Source organism: Pinus tabuliformis, chromosome 5_1 (genome assembly GCF_031772625.1).
Source record: "Pinus tabuliformis cultivar Carrire ecotype Pingquan chromosome 5_1, CPIR1, whole genome shotgun sequence".
NCBI lineage: Eukaryota > Viridiplantae > Streptophyta > Pinopsida > Pinales > Pinaceae > Pinus > Pinus tabuliformis.
Genome location: NC_142305.1, coordinates 822423850 through 822439122, shown reverse-complemented (window position 1 = coordinate 822439122; position 15273 = coordinate 822423850). Strand labels below are relative to the sequence as shown.

The following is a 15273-nucleotide window of genomic DNA, read 5'->3' as shown; positions in this document are numbered from 1 at the left end:
CTGATGAGGCCGAGATAGGGAGAGCTGCTAGTCAAGTGTTTTGTGAAGTTCTGAGCATGCGTACAGGAGCCAAATCTCTATGATAGGCCGCATTATACTTCTGTGTCTTCAGGGAAGGCCAAGCCCTGTTCATGCGCTGGTTTGTAGTCACATGACCTGTGGTTAACCTGGAATTGGAGGCTGAAGTTCATTGGAGTATAGCACAAAAGTTAGAAGGCTAAATGATGAGGTTTGTGCAGGGTTGAAGGAGTATTGGAAGATGAGTTTAGGGCACCTCAGAGGCAGCTGTGGAAGCCCTAAAGAGGGCCGAAAATCTCAGGTCATATGCACAGAACCATGACCTTAAAAGATGGAGATAACGTCAGATTAAGGTATGTGGATTTGCTGCTTGTTGATCGTTGCAAGGAGATGGAGAGTCGTTCGTAAAGGGTTTAGGACATCAGGTCCTCGAAGCCCTAGTTAGGGTTTTCTCAGTGCATGTATAGTCACCATGTATCAGCCCTTAAGTCTGTCCAAGCAGTGCGTGCAAGGGGACAAAAGTAGGGTGTATTGTGTATGGTCGTAGGGCTGTCATGAGGTGTTGAGAAGAGGGCAGAATCAAGGAAGCATTGAAGGTTTTTGGAGGACTGTTCATAGGTTTGAACAACAGAAAGGTTGGTGCTCAAGAATAGTGATTTTGAGGAATCAAATCACTCTTAGGAGGCAGCATGAGGAAGCCCTAGTTCAGTCAACTGTGTGACAGTTATAGGACTGATAAGAGGTTAGATTTTTGTGCTCTAGATCAGTCAAAGATGGACTATGTATGGGCAGTTTTGGAGGCCCTAGGATTAACAGTCTGAAGTGACAAGATTGTGGACAAGTGGGCAGATCTGGAAGGCCTTATGACAGTGATCTTGGAGCAGCCAAGACATTGTGTGAAGGCAGTGGAGTTTGTGAAAATTCCTAATCCTGAAGGAACCCCTACTGCAGCGAATCTGAATCTACTTCACCTACTTGATTTTTAAATTTACATTCATCAAGTTATTTTTCTGAACATTGAAGCAAATCACTTCTGCAGCCTACACTAATTAAATGTTTGATCTCATGAAATAGAAAACAGAGCAAAGAACAAGATACATAGGACACTTATTTTTGGACACAATAGTCCCTAGAAAACCCCAATGCAGGAAAACCGGTGTAGCAACTCTGAGGGTTTATTATTATGCAGGAGAAATATCTGAATACAAATATAGGATGCTCATCTAGCAATCCTTTACAGAGAAAATATTGGCAGAAAATCTGAGTGAGTTTTACCTCACTTCACCCGGTAGAATTCTGGCTGATCCGGCAACAAGACTGGCTAACCCTAGCTACTTCTACACTGGCCCTGCGTTAGCCTTTCAGGCTCTGTGTCAGCGCTTTTTCCCTCTACGTCTGCTATCCTGGCAGTTCCCGACAGTTCTGGCTTCTCTGTGATAGGCAGTTTTGTCCTCTGCACTGGCCTTTCTGGCTCTGCGTCAAGGCTGTGTTGGCCTAGACTGGCCCAGCGTCAGCTCTCCCAGCTACTGTGCTGCCTCCTCAAGTTCTCTCCACCTCTCTGTTAGTATTCTTCGGAAAGTCCTACCAGATTCTCTCTGCCCCTTTGCTGCTGAATGATCACTTTGTTCTAATTTCTCAGCGCCCTAGCCCCAGAAATTGAACTCCAGATCAATTCGTTCTCTGTGTGTGTATATTTCCAAACGAACTCCAAGCCTCCAACTTATACTTTTCGTGTTGAGTCTTCAACGGCCGAGATTAAGTCTCTAATCAATGGCTAAGATTAAAACATGACTTGATCCGCCTTCTAGATCATTCTCACCCATATTTTGATTAATACCCGTTAATATTTTAATTTCCCTAAGTTTAGACTTAGGAACTCCATTAAAAATATTAATTATTTTAATAAAATACAATTGGGTGGAATTTCACCAAACGGTTTCCAGGTTCTTTAGAACTCATGTGCCTTAGCCTCTCCACCAATTTTCAAGGCTAGAGCACTTTCGATGCTATCAAAAACTAACAGAGTTTTGTTCACAAACGAAGTTGTAAACAAAGATTTTCGTATGCAGTATAAGTGGCTAGAAGTCCTCATGTACAGTGATCATTGAAGGACTAATGAGTTGTTAGGAGGTAGATCGATTGAGCCCTAGTTCAAGAGTTGCAGATGGGAAAAATTCAGTGATAAGTGGGCAGTTCCAGAAGACCCAATGAGCAGAATTCCTAATGGAGCTAGAAGGTTGCTAGTGGGTAGATTAGTGAGCCAAAGTTTAGTGGCACAAAAGGAGCTGTAATCATTGATAGTGGAAGGCTAGAGTGATCAATAGATTTGGAGGCAAGAGGACCCGCCAAATGTGTTCAAGGTACGTTGACTGAAAGGGCTGTGAGGCGCCACATCAACAAGTAGGTCAAGTGTACTTTGTTCAGGGTAGATTGGTTGTCAAAGCAGTTGACACCAAACCCTAGTTGTGTCCTTGTATTAGGGATGTATGTAAGGGCTAAGATCCCTGGTACGGGAGCCCTAAGACTGTTGTATTATAGATTGTAATATAACATGTAGTGGGTAAAAAAAAAGTTAAAAATTGTCGGGTGGATTAGTTAATTCACTAATGGTTGTTATTCCGTTGTGCAAAAGTAGAAGTGTTGTGACATTTGAGTGTGTTTTGTGTCTAAGATTTTAACACCCAAACTAGATTCTTGAGTGCTGTGGACATTCAACACATATTTGTGGTTGATCTAATAGTCACTTTGCATTATCCAAGAACATAAGTCTGGTCTGACTTGATTATATTTTCGGCCCTCCTTGTAACAACTCTATGGTATTCTGTTTGGCACTTGATCAAAAGTCCCAATTTGTGTTCTTCAAAAGAAGATTTACTCACAGGGTTTTGATAGAGGAATATTTTCTAGGGTTTGAACTCTATGCTGCCACCAATATTGATTCACGTGAATGGTTGATGACCTGCGAGTATGGCCATGATCTAGTAAGACAAGGTGCTAGAGATGTTGTGTGCTTTGAAGACTGAATGCATACTTTTGTAACACATGTGGATGCCTCCAGATTTGAGATAAGTCAGTGCAAAAGAGAAACTTGCATTTGTTCTGGTTACATAGGTTACTATGTGTTGTTGCACAATTGTTTTAATATGTATACTGTGGGACTGAGTTAACAAGAGTTTTGATGACTAGATCTTCTGATCTGGCTGAGTGCATCGCTACCAATCACATTGCTATTGAACCTATCATTGTTTTGTCATGTATTGAAACTTATTGATGCTTATACTCCTGCTGAGGGCATTGTTGCTGAAAGCTACTAGGAGGTTGTCAGTCTAAGTGTGATTAAATATGCAACTATTGATATACTGAGTAGAGGTGATGTTTAAGCTAGGGTTTGATGCTACAAATGAGCAAAGATTATTGTTGAATTGCAAAGGCTTGTGTTTTATCTGATATCATTGATGTGCATAACTCTAGGATTTGACTTGACGCAGGGAAAGCTTCCATTGATATAGGTTATGCCAGTACAATATGCTAAGGTTGATGATAAGATTTATCAAGCTAGGGTTTCTACATAAGTTATAGTAAGGGGTTATATTGCAGAAATAAATTCAGCCTAGACAATCGAATGTTACAGTTCCAATGGTGAGGCTAGTATGGGTAGTTAGGGTTTGCTGCAACATATGACCAGAAGTTTCAGAGTTGATCGTTGAGTAAAGCTATTTGACAGAAGCATATGCAACCTGAGTAGAGATTGCTATTGAGGATAATCGAGTTTGTCATGTTGAGAATTTATATGATCATGATGATATTGCTGAGGTTTGATGACACACTGATGCGACTTGAAAGGACATAGTACTTGGCTAGGGTTTTCTATTGATATACATAATGAGTGGAAGCCATAAAGATTATATTGTAGTTTGTTTTGTTCTGATATCGAGCACAGGTGGATCCAGTCTGAAAATATATGAAATGTGGTCCGCCGTGGTGAGTTGAAGGTTGAAGCCTTCAGGGTAAGTGACAGGTTGTTGAGTAGGGCGGTAAGGTGGTGCTAGGGCAGGTTAGAGCCTGCGCTGGGCATTGGAGCGTCGTTCCAGTCAAAGCTAGTAAACTGGGTGTTGGAGCATCCTTTAGGGTGGAGCCTATAAACTAGGGCATTGGAACGTACTTCTAGTTGGAGCTGGTAAACCATGGGGTTGGAGCCTCCTTCAGTTGGAGCTAAAAATCTTGGAAGTTGAAGCTTCCTAATTGATGTAAATTACTCAAGACAAATATTAAGAAGTGTTAAGTGGTTTTTCTACCAGAAGGGTTTCCACCTAAAATTCTATGGTTTACTGTCTTTATTGTTGTGCATTGTTCAATGGTGTTGATGGTTTTTTTTATGTTTATCTGATGCTAATAACAATTAATTCTCTGAGAAGTTAAAATCAATAATTGAAGAGAAACACTGATTCACCCCCCTCTTAGTATTTCCAACCCAATTATGTTCTTTCTTTCAACCACTCCATTTTGCTAAGGAGTTCTAGCTGCTGAGAAGTGTCTTCTTATTCCATGTTCCGCACAATAGTCATTAAATTCATTTGAAGTAAATTTTCCTCCATTATCTAATCTCAAGCATTTGATTTTCAAATCGGTTTAATTTTCAACAAGTTCCTTAAATATTCCAAAATTTTCAAAACCTTATGACTTCTTTTCAAGAAAACAAACCCATGTCATCCTTATGTAGTCATCAACAAGCAACATGAAATATTGTTTGTCATCTAGTTCTTTTGTTCTTGTTGGCTCACATAAATCAATATGTACAAGTTTCTGTGGTTTTGTTGTGGAATGTTCCTTAGTTTTGAACTCAACTCTTGTTTGTTTTCCATGCTGACAATACGCACATATTATTTAAAGGATTTGTAATTTCAGACATATCCCTTACAATTCATTCTTACTGATCTTTACAATATTGTCAAAGTGTGTATGCCCCAATATCCTATGCCAAAGCCAACTTTGATTTTCCTTTCTTGAGCAACATCTTTCCCTTCTAATCTCATTTAGGATGTATATGTCGTTTGGAGTTCTTATTGTTGTTGCAACCAATTTCCCTGATATTTCTTTCCTTATTTCACATTCTTTTGAATTGAATAGAAGTGTGTGTCCCTGATCACACATTTGGCTAACACTTAGCAAATTATGCTTCATATCTTCAACAAGTAAAATGTTTTCTCTCACCGCATTTTTGCTTCTAAGGCTAACTGTTCCTTTCCCTATAATTTTGGTAGAGTTATCATTTCCAAAAGTGATAGATAATTTTTCTTTCTTCAATGTTACAAATCTGTTTTTGTCTCTAGTCATATGCTTTGAGCATCCACTATCAATATACCATTGAATTCTTTTGCTTTGGGCTTGTAGAGCAAGCCCACATTCCTCAACCTTCAAATCTTCCTGCTTCTTTTTCCAAGTTCTTGGTTGTTCCCCCATATGATGGACAAGAACTTGCCTTGTTTCCCTTGAAGGAACTATCAAATTTCTTCTACAATTTTTGGCTATGTGTCCAAAATTGTTGCATTTGTAACAATGAGAGTAGTAAAGACCTCCACAAAACTAAACTCAGAGAAGCAGAACATGGAACAAATCTAATGTCCAATGTTATTACTACAAGAAATTTGGGCATTATGAATATGAATGCAGAAATAAACAGTCAGATCAACAAAGAGGCAGTGTCCATCTCTCCAACAATGAAGGAGAATCCTCTGAGACCATGTTTCTTTCCTGCCATCTTTCTGAAGACACTCACAACAAGGACCTTTGGTTGCTGGATAATGGCTGCAACAATCATATGATAGACAATAAAATGCTTCTTTCTTATCTTGATGCTTCCATAACATCAGAAATTACTCTTGGAGATCATTCTTGTATTAAAGCTGAAGGGAAAGGTACTATCCCTATTCTTACTAAACAAAATCAACACAAATACATACTTGATGTTTATTATGTTCCACATCTGAAGCATAACCTTATTAGTGTAGGACAATTGATGGAACATGGTTATGATGTAATATTTCAAGGGAACACATGTTATATCTATGACAAACCTCCCAATAGAAGGCTGATAGCAAATGTTGAAAAAACCAAGAATAAGATGTTTCCATTGACTCTTAGAAGTCAAAATCTCTCACAGTATTTAGTCCACAATGTGTCAAGAATAGATGAGTCTTAGCTATGGAATTCTAGGTATGGCCACATCCCATTCAAGAGTCTAAGTCTGCTTCAGAAACATTCAATCGTCATTGGTCTCCCTGCTATGAATGAAAAAGATTGTAATTGTGAAATTTGTGTTCTATCCAATCATAAAAGAGATAACTTTCCCACATCTTCCTCTAGAGCAAAAGAGCCTTTAGAGCTAGTCCATACAGATATATGTGGCCCAATGCAGACATAGTCTATTGGTGGTGTTATCACCCAATAATTTCCCAAGGTTAAAGAAGGAGATCATCGGGGTAACCACTAACCACTTTTGGAGATTAGGACCTAGCCTTCTTGATGCTCAGAGAGGGCTCTCTCTATATGATTTAGCTTTGTTTGTTTGAATATTAGGCTAGTTATGAAAGTTCAAGGGGGTTTTGATTTGTATTGTAGATTGGGTGGTGGGAATCTTTAAACAAATGGATAGAATGATGTCTCTAGACCATTGGGCATATGGATCCAAAAGAAGGGCAGCAGAACTAGATCAACTCATTAAAGGGAATGTTCAAAGGGCAAGATAGCAGAGTAGAGTGCAGGTCTTTAGGCCAGAGGGGTGGAAAAGGTTTTAACCAGGGTGAGAGAGCAATTAAGAATTCTCAGATTGCGATTGAAATGAGGAATAGAGGGCAATCAGAAACAAAGGACAATTAAGAATTCTTTGCTATAGATTAAAAGAAACAACCTAAACTAAGGAGCAATTAAGAATTCCTTAACTTAGATTATCTGTAGAAAACATAGATTTGCCTAATTGTTATAACAGAGTGTACTTAAATAAATTTTGATTCAATATTCCAATTATGGCATTCAGATTTAGATCAACAGTATGAAAAAATTTAAGAGATAACAACAATGTGAGAAAATACTTGTCTACACTTCGCTTTGCACCTGAATCCTTTGAAGTATCTGGTCTTTATTCATCAATCCAGCTTGCTGGTTCAGTCAATGCTCCAATGGCTTTACAGTCTTTCGATCAAGAAGTCTATAGAAATGTCTAAGAATCCACCTTATATACTTCAAAATGTGAAGTATTTATACTAAGGTTTTATTACAAATATCTCAAACTGACTTGAGATTTAATCTAGGAAATAGAAATATCTTCTCGCAGGAAGATAGAGGCAGCTAATGAATTGCTTTCATGTTGTCCCTTTTATTGTGGTATTGCTGGTTGTTATGGTTTGTTTTTAGCTCTTTATGCTCTTTGCTGTTTGAAGTATTACGCTGGAGGCTTTAGTTACTTCTGTCTTTCATCTGATACTCTCTGTCACTGATACTCTTTCACTCTGATGACCTGTCTTTATCCTTCACTGTGTCTTTCCTTTTACTGTTACAATTTACCTTTTACTGTGTTTTTCAATAATAAATTCCTTTGTTTTTTATGTGTATCAGCATTGGAAGTGGATATCGATCAAGTTTCAGTTTGTTTTGTTTGTTTGTCTTCTAACTACATCTCGGTTCTGATTACTCTGTTCTGAATGTCATTACATTGTATAGTTGTCCCCTTCTCGGCTCTGTGTGTAATGATCTTCATCTTCTGTTCATGTACATTGGTCTTCTTCTTCTGTATATACGATCTTAACAGGTTTCTGGTCGATTCTTGGAGTAAACAGGTTCTGCGACTAGTATTAGAATTGTTTATCCAAGCTTTGATCTTCAGCCGATAACCTGAAAAATTCAACAATAATTAAGAAAGCACTGGTCTGCATGGAAGGCGATTGATGGCTCTCTGGCACATGGATGCTTGGGAAAGGGGTCGTAGTAGAGTTTTGGACATAATTGGAGGTGAAATTGCATCGCAGAGGTGTAGGGTGGCGCTGGAGGGTTTCATGGGTTTATACAGTTTAAACGGGCGAAAGGCTTAAAAACACGGGTTTTCACAGTTTAAAACTTTAACAGGCACATTTTGAAATAAGGCGCGAAATTCATATTTATGAAGGATGGGCGGTTTATCGGAACAACGGGGAGGCGGTTTTGAGGGTTGTCACACTGCTTTTGTGGCATGGGCAGTTTTGAGGAGGGGTCACCCGATCTATGTCGGGGCTTGACACGTAGCCATCGGGGGTCGGGGGAAAACCGCCTTATCGAGCGGGTAAAGGCAGTCCATCGGGCGTGGCTGATATGGCTTTGGGCCATTGGATTTGGTTGATTGCGATCTGACGGTGGTCGGGCGAAAGAGCTGCGCGGGGGGGAAATGAACGGGAATTGAGGGGGGGCCCAGGGGTTTAATCACGACGATTTGGGATTAGTTTAGAGATTAATCGCAAGTTTAAAGTGATCACGCCGGGCTTAATGAGGGGTTAGGGAATCGGGTGAGGTTAATGTCGGGATTAACTTAGGTTTACCGGGATTAGGTAAACCTAAATAATGTTATATCGAGATAAGGAGTAGTTTATATAGTTTTTATTAAAACTAAGGGTTGGGGTATTTAATTAAGGATTTATTTTATTTACGGGAAAGGGTTATAGGGGAGTTATATAATAAAATTAGTAATTAATATGAAATGAGCGGGCGGAGTGAGTTTTTTCTAAGTAAAAAGGCCAAGGGTATGCATTTGCACATTTAGATTTATACTTAGGATAAAAAGGCTTTTAGTGGGTTTTTAAGCGGAAAGGGATTTATATGGGGGGTATTCACTTTTCCTAGGTAAGATGTGTTTAATCTTAGGAAAAGGGGTTTTCTTAGGGTGATGAGGGGAAGTGGCTTATATGAAGGGGAAATGTCTTTATGAAGGGGATTCTAGTACTTGTGTCCATAAGTCATAAAGCCGAGGGTCCGACTCTTCCAAAAGTCAGAGAAATGCTATGAGCCTTTTTGACTTGTAGGGTTAAAAGTACTTAGAACATGCTTTTGGATAGGAAATTAGTAAGTAAAGGGGAAAGTGAATGAGGGGAGTTAATCATATGAACTTGTAAACCTTTGTATTTTCCTTCACAGTTGACCATACATGTTTAAAGATGTATCTAAGCATGATGCATGTGTTTTGATCCAATTGACTTTGTAATTGAACAACCTTTTTTTTACTTACCCATTTCTTACCTCTAACATATTTTCTTCATTTCTTAGGGTGCATTTAGGCTAGCGAACCCTTATTCATCTATTTTTTTTTTTGAAAAGTAATCTATCTATTCTAACCTTATACCATCCAAGAGCTCAGATTAAGCTTATGAGCTCCTTTTATTTTCTCTACCTAACTATGATCTGCCAAGATTAAACTGTTTGGTCAGATTTTATTCTCTAATCTATAAACATGAGATTCAAAGCATGGATTAACCAAGATTAAACAATTTGATTACCATGGATTGTGGCATGAATAACAAGTTGCACACAATCATTATTATGAATAAAAGTAAATAGTAGTGGCATTTAGACTTGCACTTTCATGGTCTTTTTGTTTTTCGGGTTCATATACTTTCATTTTTTGACTTTTTCTTATTCTTTTTGTCCTTTGATTTTTCTTTTAAGACATACCCTCTTTACATTTTTTACTTTTTATAATATGGAAAACATTTGCAGAAAGCAAAGGTATGTACAATATTACAACGCTTAACCTTAGTCATTCAAAATTATGACACCTATTGGTATAGGAACCTAACAGGTGGTAGTCTTTATTTTTTGACATTCATTGATGATTATAACAGGGAAATATGGGTGTATTTTCACAAAAATAAATCAGATACTTTCTTAAGATTTAAAGAGGTCAAAGCAGAAGCAGAAAAGCAGAGTGGAAAGCCTTTGAAAGTACTTAGATCCAACAGAGGAGGAGAATACAACTCCAATGACTTCAAAGCTTTTTTTCAATAGCAATGAATCATCATGCAAAACACAACAAGATATACTCCATAGCAGAATGGAGTAGTAGAAAGGAAAAATCAGTCGATCATGAACATGGCCAGATGTATGCTTCGTGAGAAGAAGTTGTCAAATAACTATTGGGTTGAAGCAGTTTCGATAGTAGTGTATGTTCTCAACAGATCTCCAACAACTAGTCTCCAAGATACAATACCTCAAGAAGCATGGGATGGTAAAAAGGTAAATGTATCTCACTTTAGAATTTTTGGATCAGTAGCATTTTCACATGTTCCTAAGCAGCTAAGAAAGAAGCTTGATGATAGGAGTGAAATATGTATTTTCGTAGGCTATAGTGAGCAGTCAAAGGCCTACAAAATTTACAATCCAGTTACCAAGAAGTTTGTTTTAAGCAGAGATGTTAAATTTTTTGAAAATAAATCTTGGTCTGATCATGTTGATGAAGCTTCAAATCAGTCTTTTTATCCACCACAACCACCAAGATTGCAGGTTCAAGAAGATCCATACCATTCTGAAAATGGTACATCTTCAAGCAGTGAATCCACCAGTGATTCAACATCTTCAAAAGACAGTCAGAAAACAAGAAGCATCAGAGAAATATATGAGTAGGAGCATGAGTTTGACCAACAGAATATGTTTGCATTTCTTTCATCTCAACCAACCCATTTTGAAGAAGCAGTTAAAGAAAAGCATTGGGTTGATGCAATGAACCAAGAAATTGCTGCCATAGAGAAGAATCAGATTTGCGAATTCGCTGATCTTCCAAGAGACAAAACCAGAATTGATGTAAAATGGGTATATAAGACCACGCATAATGAAAAAGGAGAGATTGAGAAACATAAGGTGATGCAGGGTTACCCCCGCTTACACCCACAGTTTGCATGGATTATGCACATGGCTTGTCTGTCCCAGGGATTTTAACTCTCTGTCGAGTTAAATCTTTTGAAAGTAAGGTTTAAGGCCCCCTTTAATAAAACTCTATGCGGAATGTTTTATTAAAACCCAACATAGTCTAACCCTTAGGCAATATCCATTTATCGGGACTTATTCACCCTTCTAAACCTTCATTATCCCTTTAACCACATATATATAACCTTTCTGCTCTTTAACATTGGTTACATAACACTTATCGCATGAAACCCTTATATCCTTTGATAATGTTGGACTTATATATAAACCACTGTTGATAATATCGACGATATTCAAAAATATCGCGATATTTTCGGCAAAACGATATATCGCCGAGAAAATATCGCGATATTTTTTGTTTTGAAAATATCGCGATATTTTCAAAATATCGGCAAATATCGGAAAATATCGGCAAAATATTGCGATATTTTGAAAATATCGGCAAAATATCAGCTATATTTAAAAATCTGAAAAAATTATTTTTTATGCTTGCCGATATTTGCCGATATTTTAGCTGATATTGCCGATAAGATATTTTCTGGACCCTCGCCGATATTTTGCCGATACCGATATTTTCAACACTGATATAAACCTCATATATTCGAGCTTAATCCATTATAAACCATTTACAAAGGAAATGCCCACAAAACATACCTTTCCTCGTTAATACGGCCTCTGCACAGATACCAAGACTCCCTTTATCGCTATCGCTAATCGCTCCTCCGCGTGTTTCATTAACACCAGGTTCTATCGCATCCGATATGTGATAACGCAATATCGGATTTCAAATCATATAAACCGCACTTAATAACTTCATCGGGTCCACTCCTCCAATCCTTTCCATAGTGCTCTCCGACCTCTGCATTCTCCAATCGCCGATCAAACAACTTGCACGACAATCCTCCACCGTCGATCTGCACCCAATGGATCTGACGGTTCACAACGATTTCGGGTAGACAATAAGCACGGGGATTAACCGCTCGATAAAGCGGTTTCCTCTCTCCACCCTCGTGCTACGTGTCAATCGTTAAGTGGAATCGGGTGACTACCCTCTAATACCACACTTACCACTTCTACCTCGCCCGAAATACCACTCCTGTTGCGAAACCACCTCTTCGCTGATTATCTTCCGCGCTCTTCCACCATGCGATGACCGTTGATCTATGAGATCCAACGGATACTGTGCGCCGATACTTCATTTCTTCGCTCTTCTGCTTCACTTAGATTCTCCGCCATTTCTTCAGTTTTCTGTGGTTTTCGGGTTTTCAATGGTTTCAGCCTTTCGCTCTCAATTCACTTCCGCTTGAGCTTAACTTCGTGATTTCTTTGATCACTGTCCTCTTGGCCTCTAATTGATCCTTCGAATGGTTCAAAGATCCACACGATCCTCTGTCTCTTCTCCTCCTCTGTGTATTCGCCTCGATTTTGCCTGCATATATAAACTATGCAAATCTCTGATTACATCATTCAATATTCGAATCACACACTTACACTCAGGATCGAATTCTCTGTATATAAATATAAAACAAATGATTACATATTGAGACTCTGTCTCTCTGGCCTGATTATTCTAATTAGTGGCCTTTGCTTCACACTCTGCCGGTAGGCTTACAATCAAACCTATTTTACCTATCTAACCTTTCTCTAACTTCTGACTAACTTCTGATCATGCTTTTTAGGCTTTCATTTATACAAAGGGATTCTAAAATCAATTTCTGCTTTAGATCCATAAACTCCTCAACAAAATTCCTAAATCTCTTCCTCATTCCTAAAACTCCTCTCTAATCCATAAATTCATGAACTGACTCCTAATCTGAGTTTTACAATTAATTCTCAAACCTCTCATCACTCAACTATCCTAAATCTCTCATGTTCTCTTACTTTCGAGAACATTTACAATTATGTCTCACAGTATTCAATTAAATCCTATCACTCAAAACCCTTAATAATTACATTAATTCAAAACATAGGAACCCAACTTCCTTAAAATACAAGACCCCCTATGTCTACTAAAGTACAATGATTTTATTGGGCTGAATGCTCCTGCATCATAAGGCAAGGTTGGTTGCCAAAGGATTCTCACAACTATTTGGTGTCAACGATGGTGAAACCTTTGCTCCAGTAGCAAGGTTAGAGACTGTTAGAACCATTTTATCCACAACAACTCAACACAAATGGAATGTTTATCAGCTTGATGTAAAATTTGCTTTCCTAAATGGTATATTGCAGGAAGAAGTTTATGTAGAGCAGCCTCCTGGTTTTGAAGTTCCAAGACAGGAGCATAAGGTATACAGATTGAAGAAAGATTTGTATGGTTTGAAACAAGCTCCAAGATCTTGGTATAATCACATCGACACCTATCTCATCAAAAGTGGTTTTTGCAGAAGCAACCATGAGCCAATTTTGTATACCAAAACTCATGAAGGTAAAATTCTTATTGTATGTCTTTACATAGATGATCTTCTTTATATAGGAAATATGATGTTAGAAGACTTCAAAGCAACAATGCAAACAAAGTTTGATATGACAAATCTAGGGGTCATGAAATACTTCTTAGGCATTGAAATTCAGCAATCTACTAATGGCATTTTTGTTGGTCAACAAAAATATGTCACTGACATCATCCAAAAGTTCAAAATGACCAATTGTAAACCAACTGATACACCAATTGCTCAAGGCACCAAACTGAGCAAAGAAGATATAGCACCACCAGTTGATCCCACATTGTATAAAAGTCTAGTTGGTAGTTTATTGTATCTCACTGCAACTACTCGATATCATTTTTGCAACAAGTTTTGTCTCCAAGTTTATGCAATCACCAAAGATTTATCATTGGAAGGTTGCAAAAATGATCTTAATGTATATTGCAGGGACCATAGATTATGGTTTGTTCTATACACATTTTGAAAATTGTTCACTTTCAAGTTATACAAACAACGATTATGCAGGGAGTTTAGATGATCGCAAAAGCACCTCAGGGTATGCTTTTCATCTTGGAATGAATATGTTTTCACGGGCTTACAAGAAACAATCAATTGTTTCACTATCTTCTGTAGAGGCAAAATATGTAGCAGAAAATTCAACAACTTGTCAAGCAGTGTGGTTGAGAAGATTATTGAAAGATCTATCAAATGTTCAAAAGGAGCCAACTCCTATTTATTGTGACAATAGTTCAACAATTTCTTTATAAAAAAATCATGTTTTCCACAAAAAGAGCAAGCACATTGACACACGTTTTCATTTCATCCGTGAGTTTGTCAATGATGGAGACATAGTACTTGCTTTTTGTGGTTCCAAAGATCAACTTGCATATATTTTCACAAAGCCATTGGGAAAAAATGTATTTGAATTTCAAAGAGAGCAATTAGGCATTGTAAGTGTCTCTACTTGTAACAATTGAGATTAGGAGGGGATGTTGAGATATTAATCTCACTGTCTGCTAGGTGTCATCACATTTGATTCTCTTGTCTACTAGGTGTCATAGACAATTCAGTTTTACTTCAGTTTAGTCGAGTTCTACTCTAGTGATTTATTGTTGATGTTTTCAATGTAATCTATTTAACTATTTTGAATATTGAGAAGAGCAATCTCTGCTCCACTTTTTCGTTTTCATTTTTTGTCATGCTCTTGGTTCCATTGCATTCCAATGATTTCCGTAAATTGACATTATTAACAAACATATTTTAGTTAATTATGCTTAAGGTGTTGTTTCGGGCTGATTATTTGGAAAAACACCTTAATGTAATAGCTTGTTGGAATTGGGGTGAAAAGATCTACAAGGTGGAATGATAAAAAAGGGCTTTGGGTGGCCAATGTGACCATAGAGGCGAAACATACATTTTCCAGCATTAAAAGTGACTTTATTTAATTTGTAAAAGTCACTTTATTAAATAAATAAAAGAAAAGTGCTTTAAAATATTTAATTGGAGGGAAAAGGTAAGTGAGTTATAAAAAAAGTGAAATGAGGGGGCCTCTCCTCATTCATTCGTGTGTTAGTTTTTGGAGAAAATAGCTCTCGGAGAGAGTTTGGAGGAGAAGCTTAGGGTTTTGGAGCCCTAGCCGTTATCGCTGACTTCAGTGTTGAAATTAGACACCCTAGTTGGATTTGAAAGTGAAATAACACATATTTCACTACTGAGCTTCAATGGAGAACAAGATTTCTGAGAAATATTGAGGTACCCATGTACTATCAGTTTATTTTATAAACTTATTGGGTATTTTCTATCTTATTCTTTTAGGTTGAAGAAAACCCATCAGATGCATTGAATTTCTTAGCCACTTGGGGTTCAATTTACTGAAGAAAAGAGTAACAAAGAG

General features: G+C 37.7%; 1 protein-coding gene across 4 annotated transcripts in view; it reads left to right on the top strand.

The window, feature by feature from the left end:
• ITPK4 (inositol 1,3,4-trisphosphate 5/6-kinase 4) overlaps positions 1-15273 on the top strand; it is a 415945-nt gene that overhangs the window by 212986 nt on the left and 187686 nt on the right. The gene's annotated exons all lie outside the window — the stretch shown is intronic.